Raw genomic sequence first — 18491 nt, forward strand, 5'->3', positions numbered from 1 at the left:
AAAAATGATAGTGTGACTTTGTAAAGTTAGGTGCCTAACTTGGTAGGCGCCCTGATGTAGGTGCTTACTGGTAGGCACCTTTTATAGAATCAGGGCTTTACTGCCTACAAAATGGGTGACAGTAAGTGCAGATGAACTATTTTTTTTTGTTAATGGCAACATTAGCACAAGGTCATTAATATAAAACATAGAAAAAGGCCTTTTTATAGCTGTGGTATGGTTTATGGCTTATTATCAAGAACATAAGAATAGCCTTACTGGATCAGACCAATGGTCCATCTAATCTAGTATCCCATCTTCACGGAGGCCAATCCAAGTCACATGGCAAAAATCCAAATAGTAGCAGCATTCCATGCCACCAATCCAGGGCAAGCAGTGGTTTATCCTATGGAAGACACATTGAAAAGAGCGATGGAGAATTTGCAATGCATAAAAACTTCAGTTACCCACTATGAATCAAAGTTGGATGACCTAGAAAATAGGTTGCATACAAATAATATTCAGTTTGTGGGAATCCCCGAGTCAGTGAAGGAGCCGGAGCTGGTCGGATTTTTGGAAAAATGATTGTCCACTGAATTTCTTGACTCTGTACATCTAGGCACATACTAGTTTGGCAAGCAGAGATCTGATACCAACAGGCCTAGAATGGTCATCACCCGTATTTTGAACTTTGCTCATGAAGATCATATTTTTCAGATTATACAAGCAGAAGAAATAATTTATGTATGAAAACCTTAGAATCTTGCTGTTTCAAGACTATTCTACTACAGTTGTGGAGTAGAAGCAATCATTTAATATGGTAAGTAAAAGACTGGTAGATTTCCAAGTTCGCTTCACATTACAATATCCAGCGAAGCTTCAGGTGCTCTATTAAGGAAAAGTTAATTTATTCAAGTCACAAGAGGCTGCAAACATTGCGCTGTGGAAATGGTTCCATACATCAGAACAGATGGAGGAGGACATCTGAATCATGGGTGCATTCTATTTGGAAACCTTGAACAGTTTCAAACCGATCTCCCACAACAACCTCAAAATCATAATCAACTCCGTATGCCCTGCAACCTCGATCCTGGACCCATGTCCCTCCACTACATTCCTGGACACAAATGAGGTATTCCTGGAATCCATCCTACCCCTAATAAACGAGTCCCTTACGACAGGTGTAGTGCCATGGAGCTGGAAATCTGCCATTGTAAAACCACTCCTGAAAAAACCAACCATGGACCCAGACAACCCAAGCAGCTTCAGACCTGTCTCAAACCTCCCATTCATCTCAAAAATATCGGAAAAGACAGTACTCATGCAATTGAAAGACTTCATGGAGGCAAACATTACCCTCTCCAACTTCCAATCAGGCTTCAGGAAACATCACAGCACAGAAACAGTGCTTTTGGACATCCTAGATGACTTCTGGAAAATCCTAGATGACGGAAATGACACATTGCTGGTACTATTAGACCTCAGTGTTACCTTCAACACCATCGATCACTCTCTCCTCTTGTCCAGGCTAAAGTCCATCGGAATCCATGACAATTCACTTCAATTGTTCTCTTCATTCCTGAAAGACAGATCACAGAAAGTTCTACTAGGAAAATCCTTACCTGAACCCAAACCACTCCACTATGGAATGCCTCAGGGAGCCTATCACCTCTCCTCTTCAACCTCTATGGCAAACCAGTATGGGACATAACACCGATTCAGAATCCACTCTTTCACTGATGACCTACAACTCTCTTCCCCAAGGCCGTCACCGAGACACACAAATCGATAAACTCTGATCTTGTTTAACTGAAAGCCACACCTATGGATCCTTCTTCTCCTTATCTGCTCATCCTCCAACATCTCCCTCTGCCTGAACCCTCCCCCCCCCCTTACTTGCTGAACCCCATCTCTGTCAGTCCTATCCACCCTGGTGCCAAAATCCCCACGCTTTTGCGCACCAGAACCTACCCCTCCAAAAAAAACCCCCGAAGAATCAATCTCGCCTCCCTAAAGCCCATCCCCCCTGCCAACCCTCCCAACCCCACCTCAGACTCCCTCACCCCAGTCCCATCTCTATACTGCAACGCCAGATCCGCATGCAACAAAACCCAAATTCTGAAGGACCTTCTTGAAGATCTCAATCCCGGTTTCTTATTCATCACCGAAACTTGGATCGCAAAAGACGACTTCTTCTCTCAAAATGAACTCTGCTCTCACGGCTACCAAGGCCTCTTCTCCCCCAGAATTAACCGGAAAGGAGGTGGTCTAGCACTCCCTCACCCCAGTCCCATCTCTATACTGCAACGCCAGATCCGCATGCAACAAAACCCAAATTCTGAAGGACCTTCTTGAAGATCTCAATCCCGGTTTCTTATTCATCACCGAAACTTGGATCGCAAAAGACGACTTCTTCTCTCAAAATGAACTCTGCTCTCACGGCTACCAAGGCCTCTTCTCCCCCAGAATTAACCGGAAAGGAGGTGGTCTAGCACTCCTCCATAAATCATTCCTCGACGTCCAGCTCCTTGATAAGGGTAGCCAGGCTTCCCTAGAATACATGCTAGCCTCTGTCAACGATGAGCTTCACCCGCACCCACTAGGTATCCTGCTTCTATATCGCCCACCTTCGTCCCCCTGGAACAAATCCTCCGACCTCGTCCTTGAGACCATTACAAACGCCTTCCTCAGATTCCAAAGATTACTAATCATTGGGGATATTAATCTTCACCTAAACGACACTACCAACAAGGATGCATCTGATCTCATCAACTTCCTCACCTCTTTAGGCTTCCCCCCCCAGCCCCCTCCCCAACCCATGAAAAAGGGCATGCATTAGACATCATCAGCTTCATTGACCTCACTGAATACAAAACTTCGATCGACGACACTCGCTGGGACCCTGTTCCCTGGTCCGACCACTTCCTAGGGGCTTTCTGCCTCCCCATTTTCATGTCCCGCATCGAACCCCCCCCTCGTTCCCCCAATCCTATTACCTTCCGGAAAAAAATTGCGAGCGATTTGTTCTGGGCCAAATTCCTCAACCTAATTCCCACCATCTCTAAACCTCCTAACCCTGAATCCAACTGGCACAACTGGATCACCCTCTCTGAGACCACCTACCACTCCCTTGCTCCACTTACCACTAAAACGGTCTCCTACACCCGCAAGGCCCCCTGGTACCTTCCCCTCCACAGACAACTAAAACAGAAATGTCGTACACTAGAACGAAAATGGAAAAAATCTAAATCTCCCACTGACAGACAGTCCTGGAGGACTTCCATTAAGTTCTACAACACCGAATTAAAAAAATCAAGGAAGAACTACTACGGCAACAAAATCTGCAGCTCCAACAACCAAAGTAACACCTTGTTCAATATCTGGCGTTCCATATCTTCTAAACACGACTCCTCCTCACTCCCCTCCTCTCCATCTGCTAACGATCTTGCAACATTCTTCAATGAAAAAGTAACCACCCTAAGATGCTCCTTTCCCCCAACCCCGGCTTACAACTCTCTGGTGCTCACTACTCCACCCCTAATCTAAACGAGGCCAACCATATCTCAGCCGATAGATCCTGGACTGCCTTTGAGCTCGTTTCTGACTCCCAAGTCTCTAAACTCTGCCTCAAACTAAAATCTTGCAACTGCACCTTGGATCCTTTCCCCTCCTACTTATACGAGAACATTCCAGCACAGGCCATCTCATCTCTCACCAAACTCTTAAACTCCGCCCTGCTCTCAGGCCTATTTTTGACCAAAATGGGACACATCTCCCTATCCCCTCTCTTGAAAAAAGCTGATCTGGACCCCTCCACTCCTTCCAGCTATCGCCCAATAGCCAACATTCCCCTTCTGACCAAAATGCTGGAATCCATCATAGCCACCCAACTCTCATCCTATCTTGAGAGATTCTCCATTCTCCTACCATTCCAACATGGATTCAGACCCAACTATAACACTGAATCTCTTTTATCCTCTTTAATTTCAAAGGTCCAACAACTCCATTCCTGCAACAAGTTCGCTGTCCTTCTTCAATTCGACCTCTCTGCTGCTTTCAACATTGTCCACCACGACATACTAATCCTCCAACTTTCCGATATTGGCATAAACTCCACAGTCCTAGATTGGTTCTCAAAATTCTTACGCTCCCGCTCCTACTTCGTCAACATGAATGGCACCTCATCCTCCCCCTGGAAACCGCTCTGCGGAGTCCCCCAGGGTTCACCTCTATCCCCCATTCTTTTCAATGTCTATATGTCCTCCCTGAAACTCCTCCAACTATCTACCATTGCGACACTCTACACCTACGCCGACGACATCCTTGTCCTTCTCGAAACTGACTCGAACCTCACCAACCTCTCTGATAACATCTCAACTTGCATAACTAATCTCCAATCCTGGGCTCTCTCCGTTCAGATGAAACTAAATGAGACCAAAACAAAACTTCTTTGGCTCGGCCCGAAATTGGATCATCTACCCTCCCTCATCCCTCTTTCCTCTGGCTCCAATCTACAGCTTGAGCACTCTAGCAAAGTTCTGGGAATCATCATTTCTCTACATTGTCCTTTAACGACCACATCAACTCCCTAGTAAAAAAATGCTTTTTCAATCTTCATATGCTAAGGAAAGTCAGATCCTGCTTCCACCAGCAACATTTCGCTGTCCTTGTCCAATCCATCATTCTCTCTAGACTTGACTACTGCAATTCCATCTATCTAAGCCTAACAAAGAAAAACCTTATCAGACTCCAACGGATTCAGAACACCGCAGCTAAACTAATCTTCACAAAAGGCAAATTCGACCATGTCTCCCCGCTTCTATCTAAGCTTCACTGGCTCCCAGTCTTCCTCAGGGTTCATTACAAATGTGCCTGTCTCACCTTCAAATCTCTTCACGGCATCCTTCCTCCCCTCTTTCCTCTATCTTGGCTCTCGAGTACTCATCCCACCAGATCCACTCAGAAATTCAAACTATCCTTCCCTTCTCTAAATGGCATCTCCCATACAGGAAAGCTTGGAACATCCCTCCTCTTCAGGATCACCGAGCTGTGGAACAGCTTTACTACCCACCTCCGGAGTTCGACCTCCCTCCAACACTTCAGAAAACATCTAAAAACCTGGCTTTTCGCCAAAATGTAACTTCCCCCTCCCTCCCCCCCTCTCCTTCCTATTTACCAAGCCCTCCTTCCCTCCATTGGAGTTCCTCTCTTTGTTTTTAATTCCTGTAAACCGTGTCGAGCTCCACTTCTGTGGAGATGACGCGGTATATAAACTTAAGGTTTAGTTTAGTTTAGTTTAGTTTAGTTGAAATAAAGACCTGGATGACCGGGAACAAGTTACAGTTAAATTAATCCAAGACAGAACTTCTCTGGATCCACAAAGATCTATGCGTATACCCCCGTCCATCCTTTTCCTGGGGCACAAACACCCTTACACCCAAAGACAATGTCCGCAGCCTAGGAGTAACTCTTGACTCTAACTTATCAATGACAGATCATGTATCCAAACTAGTATCCTCCTTCTACTACCTCCGTGCAAACTTCTCAGAACCCAAATTTGCCCAACTACTCTACGCTTTTGTACTATCCCGAGTAGACTATTGTAACACTCTACTAGTGGGCCTGCCTACCAAAACTCTCTTCTACTTCCAAAGGGTGCAAAATGCTGCAATCTGCCTTCTGAAAAACCTAGGCATCCGCAACCATGTTACCCCTGCATTAGCTTTCATGTACTGGCTGCCCATTCAAAAATGCTGCACCTTCAAGGCCCTAGTCCTCGCTTTCAAAACCTTCCATGAAACGATTCCATACTACATGAAAACTAAACTTCAAATCTACTTCTCAAAGCGACCACTAAGGTTCCAAGGAGAAAAACGACTGACCATACTTCATGGCCGCTCCTTCAAAACTGAAACAGCTTGCAAATGCTCCTACTCACATTTCACACCCAGACTTTGGCACACCATCTCCCCATCTGTTAGATCACTAGATGGACTCTGGAACTTCAGGAAGGCCATGCAAATCTTCCTCTTTACAAACCCAGTGCCTTAAAGTCATTCACCCAGAAATGCCACTCAGTCAACGCACCTATGCCACCTAATCTCAACATTTGCTACTTAGTGAATATGTTGTATTGTCATGTCTATATTGTAATTTATGTAAATTATGTCATCTCTGTCCTGTCTCGATTATTATGGATGTACTTTGTAATCCGTTCTGGGCTCCTTTGGGAGGACGGGCTAAAAAATTAAATAAATAAATAAAATAAGTTGCATTGAGCTCTGTGTGGCCTCTGCAGTTGCTACTTTCAATGGAATTCTCAGTGTTTGCCACCATTTCTTTGCATACATCTGACAATGTTTTGGAGACATATTTTTTTCTTACTTTTACTTTTCTGATTTCCAATTTGGTTTTACTGTGCCTTTCTGCAATTAATGGTTCTACTTTTGAATCACTCCAGATTTATGGCCTGAACTGCTGCAGACCCTGATTCTATGGGGTTCTCATTATATAATATATATTAGGTTTTGCAATGTTCAATATTTATTGACAATTCAATGTGGGACTATTGCCTTGTTATTTAAGTATTAAAGGTAACTGTGTCATTATATAACGGATCTAGCGTTGTTTTGTTTTCTCCTTGTTGGTATGAGTGGGAATTGGTGTGTACTAGTTGTGATTCATTGGGAGTGAGTGGTGTGAGAGTGATTAAGGATTTGAACTGGGGGATGGAGGGTTTGGGGAGAAGCGGGTGGGAAGGGGTTTTCTTTCCTGACAATTCAGGCTAAGATGGGAGTGTGTTGCATATTATATACTGGTACTTGTTTTACAAATTTGACATTTGTTGGAGTGAGGGCTGGGCTCTCTTACAGCTATGTTGCTTCAATTTTCTGTCAGAAGATCCCTTTATTGGATAATGGCTAGTTTCTCATTAAAGTTGTATTCTTGGAATGTGCCAGAAATCAATTCTTCAGTGAAAAGAACAATAATTTTGCAAACTTTGAAAAGATGTAAGGCTGATATAGTGTGCATTTAAGAAACTAAACTCTCCCCTATTCAACATCAGAAATTTTAGACCTCCTGGGACAAGCACTGTTTCTCTGCATCTCATTCTATGAAACATAAGTTAGGTGCAGCTATCCTCATTGGGAAACCTGTAGACTTTAAAAAGTTGAAAACTATATCTGATAATGAGGGAAAAAAATGTGATTATACATGGTTATTTTAATGGTACGTTGGTTATAATTGCTTCAGTCTATGCTCTTTACTTTGCACAACAACAATTTTTTTTAGATTTTACTTACCCTGTTTTCATCTTCTACAGGGGTGGAGGGTAACTTAATGGTGACAATTTCAGTACTATTATGAAACAGGAATTCTACACAGATATTAATAATCTTAGCTTACATCTCTGTAAGGGTTCTGACTTTTGACCCAGAGTTTAAATCTATTGGATCCTTGGCATTGCCATCACCCCTTTGAGAGGGACTACAAATATATTTCAAAAGCTTGTGGATCTATGGCTAGAATAGATCATATTTTTTTGCATAAGATTTTGTTCTTGGGTGTGGGGAGGCTGAGATAAGACCCCTGATAGTGAGGCCTGGATTAAAGGATAGGCCCAGTAGGCACATGCCTAGGGCCCAAAATTCTGAGGGGGGCCCACTCACGATCACCTTTCCAATTTTTTTTTTTTAAATGGCCATGACAGCAAGATTGGATCTCCTCCCCCCCCCCCCAATGACAGCAAAATCAGGCCCCGCCCCCATTCCGGCATCAATAGCAAGATCAGCCACAGCACCTGCAAGCGGTGCTCAGCCCAAAGCTTCCCTCTGACGCAGCTTCCTGTTTCCGCCTGGTCAGTTCACATCAGAGGGAAGCTTTGGCGATCTTGCTGCCCGCTGGCTGTATGAGAGTTCTGTGCTGCGCTGCGTCTATGGGATGGAAGAGGGAGCCTTCAGCAGGTGAGCATGAGCACCATGGGAGGGGTGGCTCTGGGCGCTGGGATGCGTAAAGAAGGAGTTCCAAGGCGGGGTATATGCTTCAGGTGTTGGGCAGTGGGGAAGGAGGAAGAGTAGTAGCTGGTGGTGCGAAGGGTACCACAAACTGCAGCCCCTCCGAAGAATCCGCAGAGGGGGTGCAGGGCCTGGACGCAGTGGGGAAGAAGGAGCTGGAGAGAAGTGTAGGCTGCAATCACTCCGAGGAGCAGAGGTCGGAAACCCTCAGAGGAATAGGAGAAGGTGGTGGTGGCGAGGGTTACAGGCCGCAAACCCTCCAAAGAATAATGTGAGTAAGTGGTGACCCGTGCGAAGGTGAGGGGAAGGGAAATGGGCCTGGGGTGTAGGTTCGTAGCGGGAGAGAGCAAGAGATGGGCAGATGATGGCAGTGGGGAGAAAGGAGAGAGAGAAGAGGGCAGACGGATGTCAGTTGAGAGGGGAGAGCAGATGCTGAATGGAAGTGGAGAAAGAGAACACATACTGGATGGAAGGAAGGGATAAAGGAAAAGAGCATATACTGGATGGGGGAAGAAGAGAGTTAGTGAGATAGTGGAGGGGTGAAGGAAAGGGGTGGCAATTTGTGGGTAGGCACAGTGAAAAGAGGAGAATAGTAAGAGAGAATTTAATTTAAACAGAAGCAGAAAATAGAGAAGAGAGAGATGCCATAGCATGGGGGGGGGGGGGAAAGGGGGAAGGAGACAGAAATATCAGATCTGAGTGGTGGAAATGAGAAGAGAGAGGGAGATGGAAGGAGAGAGATGTCAGACCATGAGAGGAACAGAGGGAAGAAGATGTATGCCAGATCAAGAGGGCAGGAGGAGAAATGGAAAGATAGAAGAGGGTTGGCAGACAGTTTCTGGAAGGGGTAGACAGTGGATGAAAGGAAGAAAATGACAAGATGAGAAAAGCAGAAACCGGGAGACAAAGGTTTATTAGGTGCCATCAACTCATGCTCGAGTCCCAGTCCAATGTTAGATGACTATTGGAGAAGAGCAAAGAACACCAAAACCCTCTATACCTTTGCTTCATCAGCTACAGCAAAGCTTTTGACTGTGTGGATTATAATAAACTATAGAGAACTCTAGTGCAAACGGGAATACCTAAACACTTAATTCAGCTGATAGAGAGGCTATATGAAAATCAAGATGACAAAGGTGTCAAAGATGGAATATTAAGTGATACTAAAGTGTAAAATGGTTTTCATCTTATATCGCACTTAATTGTAAGTTTTAAAAATTAATAAAGAATATAAAAAAAAGACAACAAAGGTAGAAAAAAAATTATATTTTTTTATTTTTTTGTTATAGGATAAAGTAGTATTGTAGCTGTGTTGATAAATGTTTATAAAAATACGATGATTGTTTTATTGGACTAATTTTAATACATTTTTGACTAACTTTTAGAGGCCAAATTCTCCTTCCTCAAGTCAGGAAAGGATACTATAACAGCAGTATACTTTACTGACCTAAGGAAAGAGGGTTTGACCTCTGAAAGCTAATTAAAAAATGTATTAGTCCAATAAAATATTATCTTATTTTCCATTTTTTGTTTTATGTGCTATTTTGTAAAGTGATTTGTTATTTCTCTTTTTTCAAATTTACATCTGCTATCTTAATATTTTGTTCAGTATTGGGGGATATGCACCACAGTTTCTTCACCCCATAAACTGTACCTCTCCTTTGGTTTGTAGCACATGCCAGCATACTGAATGCTCTGCACTGCTCCAATGGTCATAGAATTCCTATGATCGTCAGAACAGTGCAGAACATTCAGCCCACCAGCCAGTGCTAAAAACCTCTTCCGTGCTTTTGTAAAATGTGTGTGTGTGTGTGTGTGTGGGGGGGGGGGGATTAGTTTGTGATTACTTATTCCATACGGATGAGGGTGGTTCTGTGTCTTGTGTGTATGAAAGATATGGTTTTCTGTTAGTATTTACCAGCCTTGCTTGGCAAAATACATCAGGCATGGTTCCTGGGAGCACATTGAATAAACCTGATTTGAATCTCCTTATTGTCTGCCAATCTTCGTTTGTTCTACGTTGGATTCTTTGGTGGACCATGTGCCTTGTTGTTTTGTTATAAATTAGCAAACATGGAGTGCAACGTACCAGAGGAGTTACAGATTTGGTTGTTTATACATACGTATGGGTTAAAGTTGGATGACAAAGTAAGGCAGTTGAGAGGAGTTGCAAATTTGGTTATTAATATAGACTTAGGTTTTGGATGGTATTACTGCTTTACAATGCATTTGAATACTTTTATATACGTATGGAAAGGGCTCAGAGTTAAAGTCCTGGGCAAGTAGGTGGGAAGGGAAGGAAGGGGGGATTTGTTCAGAGATGTTTGGGGCTTGCATAGAACTAAAACTGTACACTGGCATTGGTATGGTAATCTTTGTTGTTTGTTTTGAATTTTATAATAAAAGAAAAAAAAAAAAAGAAATATAAGTGGAAATAAAGAAGTAAATAAAACAGGTAAATAAATGGAGGCGGGGCGAGGGCAGGGCTAGGGGGCCCAGTGTATTTGTGTGCCTAGGGGCCCTCGAAGAATTAATCCTGCCCTGCTGATAGTCTCAGATCATACACTTATTTCAGTGAGATTGGATGGACTGGGTTTTAGGCAGGGAGTGTGCCCGAGATGGCGTTTTCCTTTCTATATGGCTAGAGACTGTGATTTCTGCGTCATTTTGGAAAAGAGGTAGCAGGATTTTCAACACAATAATAAAGAACATGTTGAAAACCCACTGGGGTTTTTTTTTTTTTTGCGAAACAGTTAAGATGGTCGTTAGATGGGATATAATAGCCTATGTGTTGAATAGGAAGAGGCAAATGGCTTTACAAACAGTGCACCGAGAGCATCTTTGTCAGAAGTGGATGAACACAGAGGATCTCTAATCAGAAAATAATGGGTATACATTGAAGGAACAAAGGCCAGTACTGGACTGGCTTGCACGGCCTGTGTCCCGTATATAAACATTCAGCTGAGGATGGGCTGGGGAGGGTTTTGATGGCTGGGATGGTTAAGATGGGCTGGAGTGAGCTTTGATGGAGACTCCAGTAGATGGAACCTAAGAACACTACTGGGCAGGGCTCTGGGTTTCTGGCCCAGAAATATCTAAGAAAAAGGTCCATTTAAACTAAATAATTAATTTATGGAGCATGTATGGTTGGGCAGACTGGATGGACCACTCGGGTCTTTATCTGCCATCATTTACAATGTTACTAAGTTTAAATATAGGTATATGCATTCCCCTATACAAGAAACTAAAAACTCTTGGCTTAGAGCACAAAGGGACAGATTCTCGAAACAATGCCATTTTCGACGGCTGCCTTAAAAAAGTGGTGACGATCACGTGTCAATCACGCAACAGTGCCATTTCGAGAATTGCAGTCACGGCAAAGATTGGCACCAGGGTTTTAAAGGCATACATTTGTGGTGCCTATCTTTGATGTGAATCACAATTATTGAGGCGCCTAAGGTTACTTTCAGCATTAACCACACCTTCTGTAACCTTAGATGTCCTTTAGTGCCACTGTAGTCGTAAGAACAGCATCGTTGCTGGAGGTGCCTCTTTCTTATGAGAAAATAGTTCATTTTAAAGGATATGATCAATTACCATGCCATTTAAAATCAACTAAGTTAATTAAGTTAGGTGGCGGTCCCTCAAACCAATACACTCAACAATGAAACTTTCATGGTAGGCATCAGTTCTGGAATCAGCTATAATCTGATGTGATGTGTTAAACACATATGTATCCATATGCAATCAGAAACAATATAGCCTTCTCATAATATGCCTCCAGGTATGTATCGTCTCCTACTTATATTCATAACTTCCTTGTATGTAAACCACTATTCATATGTATCTTGTGCCCACATTTTACAAACTCTGGAACCAGCTGTAATCCAAAATGATGTGTTAAACCCAAATAGAACTGTATACCTTGCGTTATACTTACACCCTACCTTTGTATCTTCTCCTACTCATATTCCTTAACCCTTGTATATAGACCTCTATTCTAACTTACATCATGTATTGACACCTGCTATTGAAACCACACACCACTGGAAATATTAAGTATGTAATACCCGTTCTGTATTATGTATGCAATCCTGTAACCCGTTCTGAGCTCTTGTGGTGGACGTGTTATAAAACCAAATAAATAAATTATATACATCAGAGGTTCACTGTTCTGATCTTGCACTTGACCAATGGTTGGAAACTTTGCATTTAGCAAACATTTCACCTTTAGATAATGAACATTTCAGTGCTCCAATTTCAGGAGAGGAGATTCAGAGAGCTGTCCTGCATTTTAAGCCACATAAGTCCCCTGGCCCCGATGGATATAGTGGTGAGTTCTATAAAATCTTGAGAGCTTGCCTAGTAGGCCCATTGGAAACCTATTATACTTGTGCCATACAAAAGGGATAGTTCTTACCACATGTTAATCGTGTTCTTACCGCAGTATTGCTTTAGGGCCATTTATTACCATAATCCTATTGTCCTATCTCCCTTATTAATGTGGACCTGAAGATTTTGGCATGCATTATGGCAGAACAGTTGATTAAGGTGATACCAGATTTGATTGGGGTAGGACAAACTGATTTTGTGTCAGGGAGGCAGGCTCTAGTGAATGTCAGGAAGTTACTGCTTGCTTTTCTCAATATGATTCTCTGAGAGGAAGAGTATAAATTTATATTTTGAGCTTATATTTCATCATGGAGAGCATGTAAAGCAGGTATGACAACAAATAGCAGTTGCATTAAGGCCTGGATTCTAAAAGTGATGCCATTAGGAAGGCGCCAATAGATGCTCTACCTGTGCCTTAATTAATTGTTTTAATTGGATATTAACAGCATGGTAATTACCGAGCCATTAAAAACCAATTAAAAGAAAAAAAAGTAGGTGCCATGAGGTGCCTATAAAACATGGTGCAAGAATTACATCTACACAGATGCTTAGTGGCGCTGATTGTCAAAAAAGGCATGGTTATGGGTAGGGTTGAGGTTTGGCACTGCTAAGCTTGAAGGTAGGCACTGGAAATGTAGGCCTGCAAAACCCTGGCCCATATTTACGGCACCTACCATCAACACAGGCTGTGATTATGAAAATGGTGTCATAATCTGAGTGACAAGCGACCAGCACCGTATGTTCAGGTGCCTGCCAACTACAGTGCTCTTTTCAGAATCTGAGCCTAAGTGTGGGGTTCCTCATGCTATTCTCAGTCATATGTTTTGGAACTGTTCTTCAATTCAGAGATTTTGGAAACAGGCGTGGGATTTTCTTCATTCACTGCTAACTGTTCCTTTTGATTTTAATCTGGCGTCCATATTACTTCCGAGTGGGTGTAGGGGTACCGAGTCTTTGGTAGAGGGGAAATATTTATTTCTTTGCAAAGCTTTGGGTTTAGGGAAGAAAGTTATATTGCTGCAGTGGAGAGATCAGGTACCCCCTAGGCCAGGGGTGAGCAGCTCTGGTCCTCGAGGGCCGGAATCCAATCGAGTTTTCAGGATTTCCCCAATGAATATGTATGAGATCTATTTGCATGCACTGCTTTCAATGCATATTCATTGGGGAAACCTAAAAACCCGATTGGATTCCGGCCAAGGACCGGAGTTGCCCATGTCTGTCCTAGGCTCAAGCAGTGGCTGTGTCTCCTCTATGATACAGCCTTAATAGAGAGGAAAGTTACCTCCACCTGCTGCTACCTTGTAGCCACACTCTTTAAACAGTACTAGTCATCTCGTTTGTATTGTATCACCTCTCAAACTGTTTTATAATGCATCTCCTGTAGCTTCCTTGTACTGTACTAAATTGTATGTCTTCAAATTGTACTGTAAGTCACCTTGAACCTATTTAGACAAAGTGCAACTCATAAATCGCAGATTAGAAAGATGTAGGATATGGGAGTGATTCGAAATGGAAACGATTCCAGGACATCTGGTAGCCATATTGGAATGGGTTGCAAAATAGTGAAAGGAGTGTATTGCTTAATAAATGAGAAATTTATATATATACCAGGGTTTGGAAGATTGATCTGTTTTGGGATTGATTATTTTGTACTGCTTTTCTATATTAATGGTGTTAATAGTTGTGTCACTCCTATCTTTGTGCTCAAGTTGGGGTTATTTATTAGTTTCTATTTATTCTCTACTCATTTTACTTATTATGCTTATTTATTTATTTTTAAATATGTAGAGAGAAACTCTCATTTAAGAAACAGTGAAAACTTACCTGTTTATTAAAGCATTTTATTAGTTTTGAAGAGGAATGTATTTAAGGAAGGTTTGGACAAATTCCTGGAGGAAAAGTCCATAGTCTGTTATTAGGACATGGGGAAGCCTCTTCTTGCCCTGGATCGGTAGCATGGAATGTTGCTACTCTTTGGGTTTTGGCCAGGTACTAGTGACCTAGATTGGCTACCGTGAGAATGGCTACTGGGCTTGATGGACCATTGGTCTGACCTAGTAAGGCTATTCTTATGTTCTTATGTACAGTTTATATGGGGTGAACTTTTTATTAGCGTTACACTATTTTTAATGATTATATTTGGAAGGAATGGATAGGATGTGTCTGTTGTACTATGTCTGAGTAAGTTATGAATATGTATGTTTTCTATTGTAACCCACTTAAGAGATAGGCGGGGAGAAATTTTTTAAATAAATTAATTCATTATTTATTTGTATGTGTTTCATTTTATTTGATTTCATACTATTATGTACTTTTGCCTCTGTCAACTATATGGGCATATTGTTTTTGCATTTTTGGAGGGCTTTGTCTTTAATCAAGTGAAGGTGGGGGGAAGGAGGAGAGGAAATTATATATTTGGATTATTGTTGATAATACTGGAACTGCTATGGATGTTAATACGGATGTTCACATTTTTATTTTTAATGTTTTCAGTGTAACATTGTTATTGCTGCAATCTGTTAATATATTAATATTGTTATTTTTCTTATTATTTTTAGCAGTTTTTCTGCTGTGTTGCTGAGGGCATGATTCCATGACAAGCTTGGTTTTCTGGTCTTGCTGGGCATAGATAAGAACCCATTTTGTGCTTCTGGGACAAATTTTCCCCATCCCATGGGATCTCTCTCTCCACATCCTGTCCCCATGAGTTGTCACTGTCCCTGCCCAAATTCCTGCAAGCTCTGTCCTCATCTGTACAAGCCTCGGACACTTTAAAATAATAAGGGGCTCATAATCGAAAGAGAAAAACGTCCAAAAACCGGCCTAAATCGGCACTTGGCTGCCTGGCATAGGAAAGCCTATTCGTCCAGCACAGAGGCAACTTAAGTTGTGTTGGGGGTGGGTTAGGGACCTATAGAGAGGAGGACCCATGCCCATAAGCTCCTGCAGCCATAAGGACTATTGGGGTGGTAGATAAGTGGGTCTAGGGGATTCTGGAGGTGGTTTGGGGGCTCACCATGACCTATAAGGGAGCTGTAGTGAGATGAAGACATGGCACCCTTTTTGTGAAGTTCACAGCAGTGCCCTGTAAGGTACCCCACTATTTAGGTGGCATGTCTGGGTGTTCAGTCCATCACTTTGCAGACCCCTCCCACATCCAACAGGGCTTGTTCTAGGCGTTTTTGACTTGGACGAAAAGTTGGACGGAAATGTGGTATAAAGATGGACGATTTAGCGGCTTGGATGATCAGATTGGCAGGACGTATAATTAGACGATATTTGAAACAAAAATAATTTTGGACGTATTTTTTGAAAATGTGTACTAGGCTGTTTTTTTTTACTTTGGACGACTTGCGAGTTGGATGCAAACGGACTTAGAAGTCCCTTTCGATTATGCCCCTCCACGTGTTTGAGGCTTGTGCAGTTAAGGCAGAGCTTGCAGGAATGGATCAGTGACAGAGCTCATAGGGGATGGGATGGTGATATTGAGTGCTGATAAGAAATGACATGAAGTGGAATTTCCTAGTGCTACCCTACAATCTAAGGAAAGCTCAAGTACCTCCCCCAAAGTATACAATCCAGGATGTTTTACTACCTAATTTCTCAAAACATCTGAATAAAGGAAACCCCCCAAAAGGAATGCATAATCTGGTTAACAAATGCAGGGTCGGGGTGGGGGAGGGCTTGATTCTGCCCTATCTAGACTGCTCTATTTTGGGGCATTAGGAGGAGGCCCTGTAAGGTACCCCACTATTTAGGTGGCATGTCTGGGTGTGCAGTCCATCACTTTGCAGACCCCTCCCACATCCAACAGGGCTTGTTCTAGGCGTTTTGGACTTGGACGGAAAGTTGGACGAAAATGTGGTATAAATGTGATTTAGTGGCTTGGACGATCAGATCGGCAGGACATATAATTTGTTTCTAGATTGGTAGCCCTTTGCGTCTGTTGAATCTGTTTAGATGATTAGCTTGTAAAATGTTTTTAAGTTTATTTGTGTTGATGTATTGTAAATTTGCTCAACTATATGTATGTAAATTGTAATCCGCTTAGGTTATAAGTGGATTAGAAAATTTTAAAATAAATAAAATAAAACAAAACATTTCTGTCCCAATTTGTACTTATTTTCAACAGCATGCATGATTATATCAGTACTGGGAGAGTCTCCTATACACACACACACACAGCCACATTTCTCTCTACTTTACTGCTGATCAGTTTGACCATAGTAATACTCATGCTATATGAGAATGCAGTCTGGAATTGATGCAGTTAACACTGTGCAGCAAATACCAGGAAAACAATTGCAATATTTCTTGCCACAGGAAAAGGATTAAATAAGAATTTTAAACTATTGCCTGCTTTTGAATACATTGTTTAATACAAGCTGCAGATCTTTATGCAATGAACTGTAACATTAGAACATTAATGCCTACCTTATACAAGAAGGGAAAGCAGCATAAACCACATGGCTTCCCAGAGGTGGCTTCAAGAACAAACAGGATAGATGTGAGCCTTCTAGAAAGAACACAAATCCACAAAACTAAACAAGCTCTTGTTGGCAATTTTCTTTTTTCAGGTCTGTGAGGAGAGGGAGTATCCTGACCTGCTCCAGTCAGCTGCGGGGCTATATTGGGATTGGTTGAAGGGAGGAGGGCTGAACTCTGCCCTTTCTGCTCTAGTCAGAGCAGTACAGTCAAAACCTTCAGATGATTCAAAGTTTCCCCCTGAATTCCCTGAAAATGGGCCATATTTGTTTCAGGGAATGTAATTGGTTGAGCAGGCAGCAGACAGCAGGAGGGAATGCCTGTTCAACTAATCAAATTCAGAGTATTGCCATCAAGGTCTTCATAGGGCTGGGAGAATGTTTGGGTTTTTTTTGTTTTTTACTTTTTACTGATGCAGTTTGATTGGCAACCTGTTCAACCAATCAAGCTGCATCAAGTTAAAAATAAACAAAACAAAACAAAAAACATAGCTACAGGGCTGAGCATTCATTGAAGGCCCTGACCGCACACCACTCAATAAAACAGACACTGTGACAGATATGATCAAAATTGCTGTAGACTGCCAGAGACAGTGGTTGTTAAGTGGTTCCAGACCTAGGGAAACACTTAGAAGCTTACATACTGTCTTATTTGGAGGACAACCTCAAGCTCTCAGGCTTACGCTGATCAGATCTGCTGATCTTAGCTTTGAAAAAAGGTGTGGAAAAGCAGTGACCAGAGCCAAGGAAATGTTAGGGTGCATAGGAAGAGATAAACTCAGTAGAAGAAAAGTTATTACTGAAAACTCCTGTGAAGTATTCAGAGGAGTTTTCAGTAATAACTTTTATTCTACTGAGTTTATCTCTTCCTATGCACCCTATCATTTTATGTAATTTTATGTTAAAATTCAATTGGAATAATTTTGAAAGTCATTTTTGCAGGTCAAATTGTGTTTTATGCATGGAAATGTTTATACAATTTCTTGGCATATACACATGAAAAGGTAGTGCAGACAAGACAGCCTACCTGCATATAGTTTTAGTACCTAAAATAAGTGTAGATGTCCAAAGGTAAATTTAGACCTACATTATATGTTATAAAATATACAAATGCATGTAAAATAAACAAGAACATTTGCATAAACTTGAGAACAAGTATAAATTTCAGAGGAGGAGGGGTAGTTTTTATAAAGGCAGTTACCCCATAAGTTTCAATTATGCAACAAGGAGTAGTTTGTTCAAGGAAGTGCACCAAATGTTAGGCACAAAAAATAAAATAAAATAAGCACAAAACAAGTATTCTATAATGGTAAAGTTGGGTGCTGAAGCCTTTAAAGAATACTAGCATGTCAGTATTTCACCGACAAACTTTAGGCACAAGCATTCACACAGAAACATAGAAACATGGTGACAGATAAAGGCCAAATGGCCCCTCTAGTCTGCTCATCTGCAACATCCGCTATCTTCTTCACCCAGAGAGTGGTTGAAAGCTGGAACACTCTTCCAGAGGCTGTTATAGGGGAAAACACCCTCCAAGGATTCAAGACAAAGTTAGACAAGTTTCTGCTGAACAAGAACGTGCGCTGGTAGGGCTAGTCTCAGTTAGGGTGCTGGTCTTAGA

The 18491-nt window shown here is 42.0% G+C and overlaps 1 protein-coding gene across 1 annotated transcript in view; it reads right to left on the reverse strand.

Moving 5' to 3' along the window:
• The window catches only part of ZFHX4 (zinc finger homeobox 4), a 568535-nt gene extending 551586 nt beyond the window's left edge, over window positions 1-16949 (reverse strand). The window contains exon 1 of the mRNA XM_033933303.1: window positions 16821-16949. The gene's annotated coding sequence lies outside the window, so the exon portion shown is untranslated. The remainder of the gene's footprint in view (window positions 1-16820) is intronic.
• Window positions 16950-18491: the final 1542 nt, after the last annotated feature.

Source organism: Geotrypetes seraphini, chromosome 2, assembly GCF_902459505.1.
Source record: "Geotrypetes seraphini chromosome 2, aGeoSer1.1, whole genome shotgun sequence".
In the NCBI taxonomy this organism is placed as follows: domain Eukaryota; kingdom Metazoa; phylum Chordata; class Amphibia; order Gymnophiona; family Dermophiidae; genus Geotrypetes; species Geotrypetes seraphini.